This window comes from Psammomys obesus, unplaced genomic scaffold (assembly GCF_907164565.1).
Source record: "Psammomys obesus unplaced genomic scaffold, mPsaObe1.curated_primary_1811, whole genome shotgun sequence".
Classification (NCBI taxonomy): Eukaryota; Metazoa; Chordata; class Mammalia; order Rodentia; family Muridae; genus Psammomys; species Psammomys obesus.
This window is the reverse complement of record NW_026585644.1, coordinates 28,498,843-28,512,949: the sequence shown is the minus strand read 5'-3', so window position 1 is coordinate 28,512,949 and position 14,107 is coordinate 28,498,843. Positions and strand designations below refer to the sequence as shown.

The 14,107-nt window shown below is 45.8% G+C and overlaps 1 non-coding gene across 1 annotated transcript; it reads right to left on the bottom strand.

The window, feature by feature from the left end:
• Positions 1-13,015: 13,015 nt before the first annotated feature.
• Positions 13,016-13,156, bottom strand: LOC129691737 (small nucleolar RNA SNORA48). The gene has a single exon (XR_008722541.1). It is a non-coding gene; the product is annotated as a small nucleolar RNA SNORA48 (small nucleolar RNA).
• Positions 13,157-14,107: the final 951 nt, after the last annotated feature.

The following is a 14,107-nucleotide window of genomic DNA, read 5'->3' as shown; positions in this document are numbered from 1 at the left end:
ATCTGAATGTGAAAGTTTGGAAAGCACTGTTATGATCCCCAGTTTAAAACTTGTAATCCCAGTATTTGAAAGGCAAAGTCAAGAAAGTTACCAAAAATTCAAGTCCAGCCTGACCTACACAGCAAGTTCCAGATCAGCCAGGGCTACATAAAGACACTCTAGGCCATTACAGGGGAAAAAATTTAAACTAAAGAAAAGATATTTGGTGAGAATGGAAAAGGGAACTTAATACATATTTTAACTTATGATGCTAAAACATAAAATACAAAAACTAGTATCTGCCATCTAGTTTCGTTGAATTTTCTTTACTTTTTTCAAATCACCGAGGCACATTCAAATCTCCTGTGTACCCTTCCCCAATTCTGTTCCCCAGACTCCCTTTTTATTTTGTACTGCTATGCATATACAGCTACTAATACTAGTGCCTCCTAAATACCTATAGTATTTTGAATTCTCTTTCTGTCTCTCTCTCTGGTGTTGAGACAGGGTTTCTCTGTATTAGCCCCCTGGCTGTCCTGGAACTCATTTATTAGACCAGGCTAGCCTCGAGCTCCTCTGTACCTTGAAGAGATTCCCCTGGCTCTGTTTCCTGAGTACCAGGATTGAAGGTGTGTCACCATGCCTGGCTTGAACTTTCATGAGTAGTACACTTTATGCGACTTCAACCTCTTGGTTCTACTCAATGATAATCATTTTGAAGTTTAGTCGCATGAATACATAAGTGTCCCATTTGGTACATACTTATCTGTCCTCCTGTTGTAGCATTTGTGGTTTGTTTGTTTGTTTGTTTGTTTGTTTTTCTCTTTCTTTTTCAAATCTTTTGGGTGGACCACAAACTGTGCTGCTGTGGCCGATGCTGCAGTTGGATGGGTCAGAATACAAACATGCCGAGGGACTTCTAACCTTCTTAGATGCATTTCTACATCACTGGAAGGAGCTTCTAACTGAAATCCTGGGTTGCATTTCAGATGTAGAATCCACAGTCCTCACAGGGAGTAGGAGAAGCCTCTGGCTTCTGATTTGGGGACTTCATGTTCTAGGGGACCAAATGTGGTCAGCTTCAGGAAGAAAGCAGTCCCTGAAGGTGCCCTTACATCCATACTTAATCAGAGCCACAGAGACCTCACTGAAAATCCTTTGTTCTGTCCGTCTTCTTCTTTAGGTCTATGACTGGGAACAGTGATTATTTGGAAGTTTGAAGATTGACCCTCAGTGAGTCAGTGACATGGCAGAGCCACTGTTTAACAAGGGAAATGGATTGGTCACACGGAAATCGGGACTAACTGTGGCAAGTCTTCTGGGTAACCACCCATCCAGCAGAGCTTTATTCTCCTAAATTCTGCCAGCTTCCCTGATGGTATCTTTTGGCTCTTTTAAATGACTGGTTTTAGCTGGAATGCTGACAGAGCCAGAAGGCCTAGAGGAGTCTCGTTCTCATGTCTGTAAGTTGGAGGCAATTGTTTTGAGTCATCTTGATGACCCTTAGTGTGGCCTTCCACCCTCCAGAATGCTAACCCATCTTCTTTACTCCGTAGTCTCAAGGCAAGATTCCAAGGGAATAAAGAGATGCCATAGAATGCTGGAGGGTGAGACACAGGTTTTCTATAACATCACTCCCACGAATTCTGCTGGCTTAGGGAGGGCTAATTAAGGATCATTGCTCAGTTCCTGGTCGGTGAACTGTTTAGGAAGGACTAGGAGATGTGGCCTTATCGGAGGAGATGTATCACCGGGAGTGGGCTTTGTGGTTTCAAAAGGCCATGCAAGGCCCGGTCTCTCTCTCTCTCACTGCAACTTTCAGATTAGATGTGAGCTCTCAGCTACTGCTCCAGTGCCATCCCTGCCTGCCTGCTGCCATGCTTCCCACCATGATGATCACAGACTAACACTCAGACACTGTAAGTAAGCCCCAATTAAATGCTTTCTTTTATAAGTTGCCTTGGTCATGGTGTTTCTTCATAGCGATAGAACAGTAACTAAGTCTTCAAGTTCTACACATACACATATATGTATATATGCATATATTATCTATATTTGTGTACATATACACATATACATGTATATGTATGTATATGTGTGTGTCTGTGTGTATGTATACACAGAAATATAGATAATTATTAATCTAGTTTCCACATATGGGAGAAAACATTTCTAAATTGCTTTGCAAATAGATTCCCAGTTGCATTAACTTACCTGCAAATGTCATGATTTCATTTTTCTTTATGGCTGCATAAAGTCCATTATATGTATGGGCCATGCTTTCTTTACCCTTGTGTCTGTTGGTGGACTGCTAGGCTAACTCCATTTCCTGGCTGTCAGGAGTATTGCAGCAGTAAGCATAGAGGCCTGGTGGTGGTGGTGTACACCTTGAATCCCAGCACTTGGGAGGCAGAGGCAGGCAGATTTCTGAGTTCAAGGCCAGCCTGGGATCTATAGATCAAGTTCCAGGACAGCCTGGTATACAGATGAACCTGTCTCAAACAAACAAACAAACAAACAAACAAAGGATTCCTGGATCCCTGAAGTGTGTATTTGATTTACAGTTCTTTGGGGGTATATACCCAGGAGCGTAGAGTTGGATAGTATGGTAATTCTATTTTCAGTTTTTGATGAACTTTCATACTGATTTTCACAGTGCATTCAGCCATTTGAAAATAAGCTTTTACTTTTGAACGGTGTGGGCAGAGATGGAACTTAACCCATCACCATATAGATTCTAGCTAGAATTTTCTGTGCTATTTCTGTCTCAGTGAGCGTTTCATTACTGTGATGAGACACCATGACCATGGCAACTCTTACCAAGGAAAACATTTCATTTGAGACTGGCTTACAGTTTAAGAGGTTTCATCCATTCTCATCATGGTGGGAAGCTTGGTGGCATGCAGGTAGACATGGTTCTGGAGAAGCCAAGATTTCTACCTCTCAATCTGCAGGCAGCAGAAAGGGATTGTGTGACATACTGGGCATAGCTTGAGCATATATGAGACTGCACTTCCCGTAAAAAGGCCACAGCTACTCCAACAAAGCCACGCCTCCTAAGAGTGCCACTCCCTCTGGGCCAATGAGTCTATGGGGGCCTTTCCTTTCAAACCACCACAACTACCAAAATTTATCATGATGATAAGATTACTATTATACTCACCTCTCACTCACTTTTAAATTATTGACTATGACTACTTTTTTCCTTAATCCAAAAATGTTATTTTAAAAAAGTACCCTCAACCTATATAAATTCTTTCAATTATTTTTTTTTTGTTGTTGTTGTTGTTGCTATTGTTGTTTCTGTATGTATAGCCCTGGCTGTCCTGGACTTCATAGATCAGGCTAGCCTCGAACTCCCAGAGATCCACCTGCCTCTGCCTCTGCCTCTGCCTCTGCCTCTACCTCTGCCTCTGCCTCTGCCTCTGCCTCTGCCTCACAGGTGCTGAGGCCACCATGTCCAGCTTCAATGGTTATTTTTAAGCACTATGTGTATTTGATGTTTTGTAATCAGTATTATGGACACAGCAGTGAAGAAACAGAAATGTGATGTCTACTCTTGTTGGTACTTTTTGTTTATGTGTTTGTTTTTCAAGACAGGGCTTCTCTGTGTTGGCTGTCCTGGACTGGCTTTATAGACCAGGGTGGCCTTATTCCATGGTAAGAAAAGACACATTAAACAGCATTACAAGGTGTTAGTACTGTGGGCGAAGGAAGGCATGAGTAAAAAAACAAAACAAACAAACAAACAAAAAAAAAAACCCAAGACAGGGCTCCGACTTGGAGTTGAGGCAAGGAAAGCTTGCTAAGGAAGAGATGTGGGCTAAATTTGAGGAACAAGTACACATTATGCAGGCTGAGGGAACAGGGAGGAGGGTGGGGAGGGAAGGAGGGGTATTTAAGGCAGAAGAAACATTGTGTACTGAGAAAATTAAGAAGCCTGCATGTTTTGGGGCTGAGACATAAGGGACAGGAAGGGAAAAATGACTACAAGATGAGATTAGAGAACTGGCAAATTAAAAAACCAGTCCCACGTAGCCCTGTAAAGGAGTCTGTCTTTCTCTGAGAGCAACACAAATATGTGGGCACGCACTGTAGCTATGTCCCCTCAAAATCCTGACATTGAAACCCTAATCCCCAAAGTGACTCTATGACAGGGGTCCTGTCTTAGTTAGGGTGACTATTGCTGTGATGAAACACCATGACTAAAGTCAACTTGGGAACTTTAATTCACAGTTCCATATAACAGTTCACCATCAAAAGCAGTGAGAGCAGGGACTCAAGCAGGGCAGGAACCTGGAGGCAGGAGCTGATACAGAGGCCACGGAGGGGTGGTCCTTACTGGTTTGCTCCCCATGGCTTTGCTCAGCCTGTTTCATGTTAGAACCCAAGACCTAGCCCAGGGATGGCACCACCCACAATGGGCTGGGCCCTCCCCCGATAATTAAGGAATGTCCCACAGCCGGATCTTATGGTGGCATCTTCTCAATTAAGGTTCCCTCCTCTCAGACACAAAAACTCTAGTTTGTGTCAAGTTAACATAAAACTCATCAGGATGGGGCAAGGGAACTCAAATGATGTCATAGGGTGGGGCCCTGGACCCAAAGGACTGGTGTTATTAAGAAAGATAACAGGGGGCTGGAGAGATGGCTCGATGTTTAAGAGCACTGACTGTTCTTCCAGAGGAACTGGGTTCAAATTCTAGCACCTACAAAACTTTCTGTAACTCCAGTTCCAGGGATCTGGGACCCTCATACAGACATATATGCAAAAATAAAATACCAATGCACATAAAACAAAAGTAAACAACTTAAAAAAAAAAGATGAGAAAACAGGAAAGGATAGAGAGAGAAAGGCTACATGAGGTCACAGAGAGGAAGGCCATGTGTGGCTACAGAGAGAAGGGCAGCTGACTGCAAGTCAGAAACCAAGCCCAACAGCACCTTGGTTTTGAACTTTGTGTCTCCAGGGACTTTGGGAAAAATTAATTTCTGTTGCTTAAGCTCTTTGGTTTGTGTGTTTAGGCCCCATTGCTTTGGGAGAGTAATACAGCTTGTGAAACACTGAGATTTATGCTCCCAATAAACTATTCTTTGTCTCATGAGGAGCAGGTCCAAAAACCACTTCAACACAAGTGAGAAGGCTGTAAAAGAGATTTTTGCAGCCAGCAAGTATGGTTTGGAACTAGCTGCTAGCCATGAGAGATGCTGAGAGATGAGGTAAGCACCATCTCTGGGAGGCGGAGCCATGGAGAAAAAGGCAGGCACAGAGGCCTGCTGGATGAGAAGGACTGGGAAGGGAGAAATGAAGAGAGCTAGTGTTGATGTACTTAAGGTGTGGCTAAGAAGAAAAGATGGTAATAGTGGAACTAGAGTTTAGTTTTCTTACAAGATGAATGAGATATGAGTACTTCACAGGCTGATCAAACATTGAAGAGACTTGAATACAAGTGTCAGGCTTTATTCACCAACATAGAAGGCAGAGGTCAGAGACAAACCACAGATACTTTCTGAAGGAAGGAATGGATGAAAGCAAGACAAACATGAGAACCAAATGGGTGAAAAACTATGTCCCTTTCACTCCCATTTAGAGGCTGAGGTTCAGCTGTCTTCCATCTTGGTTGAACCCATATGGCTAAGTGAACATAGCTGGAAAGTAGTTGGGGCTTGGTGTTGTGCTCCAGAGCCTCCAGACAGCCGTGGGCATGACCTGAGAGAGTGGGACAGTTGGCTTTCTGGGCTGCCTTGAGCCTTCTGTCCTGATGTGACTAAGTCCTAGATATGCCTCTTCTATCTTATCCAGCTGCTGGACCTGCTTGGTTTCAGCACTTGATGGGTAGTTTCAGCTGCATGGTCACTTTGTCTTTCAGGCACAAATATTCTGTTGATCGTGAGGCTCAGCTATATCCCAAGAATCACTTTGCAAAGGATCTTCATTCTCCACACAGAGGGCATGGCCTGTGGTTTACAGAAGAATTACTCCCCAGTTGGCTGGCCAGCTCTCTGCACGTATCTTTTCCTGTCACCATAGCATCTCCTGGGTCATATGATTCAAGTAACAGAAATGCTTCAGGCTGCAGCCACATCCTGCTGTGGAGCCTCTACACGCCTTGTACATGGGCCCAGCACAGCCCTGTCAGCCATTCTCACCCTTCTGCTGACACATGACTCCTGATGTCAGCAGCCACCAGAAGGAGAAGAGAGCATACACTGTTGGTACCCACCCCTTGTGCTGAGGCCTCAGAAACTTAATCTCATCCCGTCCTTACGATAAAGCCAGACTTACGCTTTATATACTTTTCCTTTCTCATTGCTGGATGGAATACCTTACAGATGCTACTTAGGGGAAGAAATTCCCTTAGGTCGCAGTTTCATGGTGGGGTGAGCAAGGTGGAGCCAGGTAGAGTGTGCATGGTGGGACAGGGAACATGGTGGAGCGAGAGACCAGCGGGGCAAGCATGCAGCAGGAACAGCTACTGTTCGAGGAGGGTGAAGCAGCTTGCTAGGTGGCTGACCAGGGAGCAGAAAAGATGAGGCTGGCATGAATCTTGAATAGAAACCCTCTAGTTCTCCCCCCGCCCCCAAAAGCCCTGTGTCAGCCAGATAGGGCCTGTCTCCAAAAGGTTCTGTAATATCCCAAAACAATGCCACCAGCTAGAGGCCAAGCGTTCAACATGTCAGTTCAACATGGGACAAGCATCTGCCTGCCCCAGACAGACAGCAGATCAAGTAGATGATTACACTCAAGTCTCCTTGATTACCAATCTCTGTCTCTTCTCTCTGTGAGTCTTTCTTTGTGTCTCTCTGTCTCTGTTTCTCCGTCTTTCTGTGTCTCTATCTCTATTTCTTTTTCTGTCTCTCTGTCTCTGTATGTGTTTCTATTTTTGTCTTTCTCTGTGTGTCACTGTATCTCTTTGTGTCTTTGTGCTTGTCACTGTCTCTGTCTCTGTTTCTCTCGAGCGTGCTCTCTCTCACACACACATGCATGCACTCACACACTCTAGAATTCTACAGATTCTAAACACCCCCATGGATATACACCTTGACCAAATACCTAGGCATTTCATGATCTAATCAAATTGACATAAAATTAGCAACCATAGCTGCTGCTGCTGCGTGCCTCCAGGCGTGTCAGCCACTGCTCTGGACAGTCTGCCTCCTTCGGTGGTGACTTGAATCTGTGCCCACCCTGCCACCACACCCTCATAACCTAGACGGGAGCACAGTGGCCATGTTTCCAGGCTGGCACCCTGAGTCCTTTGTCTTAGTAGCTGCAATCCTGCTCTGACTATCAGAGGGTCACACCATGGGCCTCTCCACCTCCCCTGGCCTTCTGTACCATTAGGATTCACAAGATAAAATCCAGGAGATTCTAACACCAAAAACCTGATTGGCAGCTCAGGAGGCCCCACCGCTGGCTGTTGAAGGCTGCTGAGGAAGGGAGTGACTTTTCTTTGCAGATGTGGCTGGTGACCCATGCTGGTTAGTCACCCATGCTCCAAATGGGAGGACCCACACCCATGCCCATTCCTATAGCACTAATTGTACTCACAGGGGGTTTTGTTTGTTTGCCTGCCTTTTTTTTTTTTTTAAAGGAAGAAAGTGAGTTAACCATTCATCTCTCTGCAACCTGACTGTGGATGCAATGTGATCAGCACCTCCAGTTCCTGAAACCTTGACGTCCCCACCACGATAGACTATACCCTCAAACCATAAACCAAAATAAGCTGTTTCTCACGTTTAAAAAATAAAAAAAGAGCCTGTTATTATCTAAAATGTGACTTTAGCTGAGCATCCTCATTTTTATCTACTTATCTACTTTTTGCTAACCTTAGCATTTCCAGCTTCCTTCTCTGTGAACTAGGGTAACACCAAAGTCACAGGATCAGGGTAGCCGGTGCCAACAGGGCAGGCTACTGCTTTCTGAGTGGTTTTAGAAATGCTACCTGAAAGAGGTAGCAAAGAGAGCAGCTGAGATAAGCGCCTTGCTGCGCCCAAGGGAGCGCGTTTCATTCAGTCTCCTGTGTTTTATCTTGTGAATCCCAAAGGGGCAGAAGGCCAGAGGAGTGGAGAGGCGGATGATGTGACCCTGTGATAGTCAGAGCAGGATTGCAGCTACTAAGACAAAACCCTGGATGGGGTTAGACACGTGAGACAGCCTAAGGGGCGGGTGGGGGATATAGCTCACTGTGGCTACAGAAGGACAGCCCTCTCAGACCAGAGCTGACACCATCAGTAAACAGGAAATTCCTCCAGCCACAGCTTCCTGTTCTTCTTGCAAGAGTTTGGAGATCTTTGAGGAGGAATCAGAGGAAGACTTCGTGTTTGGCAACCTCGGGATGCCTCACCGGCTTCCTACCTGGTAGTGCCTCAGGTTTTGCAGCCTCGGGCAAGTGTGTACCCTACAACCACTTGGGTCCCCCAGCTCGGGTCCAGACCTGAGAGAGAACCTCAAACCTGATTGGCAGGAAGAGGAGTTTCCCAGCAGGATTGGGTGGGGCCTTCAGCCTGTTCTCTTGTTCCTTTGCCCTGGTGGTCTCTTAATTGCTTCACCCACTCTTGCAGTTATGTCGCCAAGCTGTCTCCAGGGACCTCTTTGTTCTCGGTGGTCTTACGCACTCTGTGGCAATGAAAAGACACATGAGACTCTCTTCTCAGCCCTCTCCTCGCCTCCCTTCCCTCCATGCAGGCTCCAAGTCAAGGCTGTGAAGAATGAGTACATGCACAGGTGAGATCAGAGCCTCAGGGAGGTGGGGGAACTGAGACCCTCCTCCTGTAGACCCTCACAAGGGCACGTGATAGAAGGAAAGCTAGAGCTTTAGCCTAAAGGAGAAACTGCCTGCATGAAATTGAGGACGTGGCTGCTCCTAGGTATGGATAAGGGAGACAGGTTTTCTTTGGTTTGGTTTGGTTGGTTTTTGGTGTTTCAAGACATGGTTTCTCTGTGTAGTTCTGGCTGCCCTAGAACTCACTCTGTATACCAGGCTGTCCTCAAACTCACAGAGAGCCACCCAAGTGCTGGGATTAAAGGCGTGTGCCCAGCTGCGGATATGAGAACAGTCAGAGGTGTCTGGAAGAGTCCAGACTGAACATGGCCATCAGAGTAGACCACAAGAGCAAAGAAAGGAGAACGAGAGAGGAAGAGAGGAGAGGGGTCAGCAGGCATGTCAGCCATTTGTTTCTTTGGGATATGACATCACCTATCTCTTGCTAGCTCTGTCACTACTTGCTGCTTAGAAAGCCATTTTACTTCTCAGTGGTGGAGCCTCACCGTCATTATTTACCTGGCCTGCTACCCAGCTAGTACTCAAAACTGTGGCCTTTGAAGGGATTTGGGGGCTGTAAGCTGATCTTAGGGTTCTTCTGGGTCAAGAGGTGAGGAATCAGACATTATGTAGGATGGGATAGGTAAAACAGCCTCACTTGCTCCTGGGAAAGGGAGAGACATGCTTGTTCATCTCTCTTTCTGGCGTTCCTGTATGAGTCAGCGTCTTGCTCAGTCAGTCTGCTTCTTGTGTAAGCCTGAAGCCAGCTTCACCTCCCATGATAACTCCTCTTGTCTCCTAGAACTGACCTGAACAGTCCCAAGAGGGTCTGCTTGGGGCCATGTGCCCATGCAGGGACTGGGGGCAATCTGTTGAGAATCCTGTTCTAGACATACATACCTAGAGAGCTGGGAGGTGGGACTGTCCCAGAATAAAGAAGGTGTCTTTCCTAGGAGAATAAATGTGCTGGGAAGGTGCCACTGTGGGGTGGTAGCTTTTGTCAAAGGCATCTACCACATTTTCCCAATTCTAGTTTCCCTTGGGTTAAATGTGCTGGTAGCTAGGGGGCACAGGTTTTGGACCCAGATGGTCTGATTCGAATTCTGCTTCTATCACTTTCTACTGTGTGACGTTGAATAGGTTCCTTTAACCTCTCAGTACCTAAGTCTGTGACAATTAAATGATGATTCAATACACGAAAGGCATGAAGAATCATGCCTGGTATGAGCTAGGTACTTCATAAATCTTATTTTTATTACCAGTGCCTGGGATCCCTAGTATAAGAAATGCCTGGGAGGGAGCTGGAGAGATGATTCAAAGGTTAAGAACACTGGCTCTTCTCACAAAGCTCCTGAGTTCAATTCCCAGCAACCACACGGTGGCTCATAACCATCTATAGTGAGATCTGCTGCATAAACAACAAATAAATAAATCTTAAAAAAAGAAAAAGAAATGTCTGGGAAAACAAAACAAAACACTGCTCTCCATTCACGCTCACCCCTGTTTCCTCATGATATCTGGTGCATTCAGTGAAGCAGTAACAAATCTCAGAGTTCTGTGGAAGCCTTGAGCATTACAGACGTTGATAGGGGAGTCTTGGCCTGCAATGTACAGAAGCTGTAGCCATCAGTGACCTCTAGAGGAACAGAACCAATAGGGTGAACACATATTAAAAGGAGATTCACCAGACTGGCTTGCACAGCACAGGCTAGGAGGTCCAGCAAAGGCTGTTTGCATTCTGGAGAATCTGAAAACCCAATTGCTCCTCAGTCTGAGAAGCTGCGTGTCTCAGCCTTCCCAATCTGGCACTGAAAGCCTGGAGTATCCCGGGAGAGTCCCCGGCCTTCAGTCCACATTTGAAGGCTGAGGAAGCTGCGCTCTGGCGTCAAGCAAAGACAGTGGCAGCAACAGAGCAGGTGCACTCACCAGCAGGGATTGAAGGTGAGCAGGTGAAGAAGAGTACTGTTTTGTTTTTTTCCCTCCAAGCTCTTCAAACCTGGGCCACTGCCAGGGGCCGCTGCCCACTCTAAAGGAGGGTTGTCTGCACTCGGTTAATCATTCCAGGAAATACTGTCAGGGGCCTGCCCAGAGGTGTGTCTGTTAGTTGATCCCAGATCCAATCAAGTTCACAGCCAAGAAGAACCATTACAGAAGGAAATGCACACTCCCGTGCGAAGAAATGAAACCTAAACTGTAAATTAAGACCTAGTCAGAAGTTAACAAAGCCCACAATCCATATCATAATAATTTCATGTCTTAGATGCATTTTGTCATGTTGAAAATGTGTATGGAGCGGCTGAGGCTCAACATACATTTCCCTCACATGCACACGGCCTGGATTCAATCTCCAGCACTGCAGTACAAACAAATGAACACACACACACACACCACAGAAGCACAGGCACAGTCTCACTCTGAAGCCCGTTCTAAAACTCACTGAATAGCCAGGCGATGGTGGCGCATGCCTTTAATCCCAGCACTTGGGAGACAGAGGCAGGTGGATCTCTGTGAGTTCAAGACTAGCCTGGATATCCAGGACCACCAGGGCTACACACAGAGAAACTCTGTCTCCGGAAAACCAAAACCAAAATAAAATAAAATAAAATAAAATTCACCACATAGTATAAGCTGCCCTCAAACTCTTGGTAATCCTCCTGCCTCAGATTCCATGGGGATTATAGAGTCTTGTGTCTTTTATTTATAAAAATGGCAAATACTAATCCCAGAGGAAAACCAGAGTTTAGAACAAGTAGAACAGCGATCAAGTCTGTGGTTGGACCACCATTTTCCATACAACAAGATGGTCCCTCCAGCTTTGCTTATAATAATTATAAAATGAAAATACTCAGGTAGGTATGAAGATCAGGCCAGTGGAATTAAGCAATCAGTGAAAAAAGAGCTAAGTGCCTGCGGTGGTTAATTTTAGGTGTTGACTTGTCCAGATTAAGAAATAGAGAAATTTGGACAGCTTTGAGGGTGTGTCTGTGAGGATGTTTCTGAAGAATTGTGGCTTGTGCATCTGACTGGACTTGCCCTCAGTGTGGGTAGGCACCGTCCAACCGGAGAATAACCACAAGGAGATTGATGTCTCCCTCCAAAAGCCAGGGCATATTCAGCTCTTGCAGTGGTCATTGGAGTCCAAGTTGTTTGGTAGCCAGACTTACACCAACAGCTTTCTCCTTGGCTTCTTCAGTCTTTGACCTCAAAACTGAAAGCACATCTTCAGTTTCCCTTGCACTGAGGACTTGAGACTTGGACTGATATATGTTACAAGGGTCCTTAGGTCCCCAGATTACAGATCTGCCCTGAGATTTCCCAGATATTATAATGTGTGGACTAGTTGTCCAGTTAAACCCTCTCTCATCTGTCACAAAAGGTCCCTCTGGTCTGATTCTCTGGAGAACTCTCTCAGGTAGGATTACCACTGCTGTGAAGACACATCATGATCAAGACAACTGATAAAAGAGAGAATTTACTTGGGATCTTGTTTACAGTTTCATAGGATAAGTCCATGACCATCATGGCAAGAAATGTGGCAGCAGGCAGGTAGGCAGGTATGGCGCCAGAACAACAGCTGAGAGCTTTACATCCTGATCCAAAAGTTGGCAGCAGAGAGAAAGGACACTGGGCCTGGTGTGGACTTTCGAAACCTCAAAGCTCACCCCCAGTGACACACCTCTTCCAACAAGGCCACGCCTTCTAGTCCTCCCCAAACAACTCCACAACGGATGACCAAGCATTCAAATAGATGAACCTGTGAGGGCCGTTCTCATTCAAACCACAGCAAGAACTGTCACTAAAGTCATGCTGATACAAAAGTGTTACACAAAAACACCTCCCTAAAATCGTAAGTCACTAAGAATTTTTAAAAACTTTTTATTGATTCTTTGTGAGTTTCACACCATGTACCCAAACCTGCTCATCTCTCGGTCCCTTCATAGCCATCCTTCGCCCCTTCAACCTTCCCCCAAATAAAAAACACATGCACAGACAAAAACAAACAAACAAAGAAACAAACAAACACAGGAGTGCTATAAACACCTGCTTGCCAGAGGAGGTCACCCAGGAGTTCATAACCTCGAGGCTAGCCTGCAGCGGGAACCACCATAGTGTGCCCCACAAGGTGCGACTCTCCTACCCTTACCATGGGGCGAAGGGCAGGTAAGGTCTGTGGCATCTTTCCCTGCCCATGCTGTGTGGCATGGCAGAAGGCAGTTCTCTGTCTGTCTTCCTGATCCCATGCTGAGCTACAGATTTGATTTGATTTGATTTGTATGCGTCCTAGGCATAAAACAACTTCAGTCACCTAGCCAAGATTTAAGCTAGGATGACCAAAGGACCGCCATCTGTTCTGCCCCTGACTGATATTAGAACACCACCACCAATAAGGTGTCTCTGTCCATTGCTGGGGGGGGGGGGGAGAGGAAGAATTTTTAATCCTGTTCTTGGTTTCAACTTGGTTTGAGTTTTGGATTTTCGAGACGGGATCTCATGTCGCCCAGGCTGTCCTTGAATTTGCTGTACAAGCAAGGGTGATTTCAACCTTCTGAGCTCCAGGTTTCATCTCCAGAGAGGAAGAGACTACAAGTGTGGACCTCCAAGCATTGCTTATGTGGAGCTGGAGCTCAGACCCAGAGCCTCATACGTCGCACAAGTATTTTAAAGTGGATACTACCTGTACAGTTTATCTGTGAGCTCGGGCATTAACATCTCAGAACCATCGCCTGCTTGTGTTATCTGCGTGTTTGTCTCACTCTCTCTTGCACACTGGTGCCCCAAGGGCTAGGCTTGGTAGTTGCTTTGTTTTGTTTCTCTGACCCACTCCTAAGCAGAAACAAAGATTCAAAAGCTAGACAAAATTTCCTTTACGTGTGTGTGCAGAACCAGTTATTCTTCTCTGAGAGGTAAACTAAGACGCCCTTGTAGAAAGGAAGGAGACAGAGTGGTGCCAGGAGAAGGTCGGATTAGCTGCTTGACAGATCAGAGATAGGCGAGGGAGGAGAACAAAGAACATGAGTTTGCCGGTATGGCTTCATGGCCAGCTTTGCAGCTGATGGCTACCTGCTGCTCAACAGCCCTGGGTACCTATGAGGGTACCTCAGTCACAAGTGAGGGCTGTTCCCACTTCATATGTCATTTGCAAGCCAATGAGGGCCTCTGGTCTTTCACCAAATGAGCAGCAGATCAAGAGTTCCACAATCCCTATCTTATTGTTTGATAATCTGTTATAACATCTTACAGAGCCCAGGAACACAGTTATTTGTAGTTATTAGTAGTTTATTATAAAAGATGCAGCCCAGGGCAATGACACATGCCTGTAATCCCAACATTCAGGGAGGCAGAGGCAGGTGGATCACTGTGAGT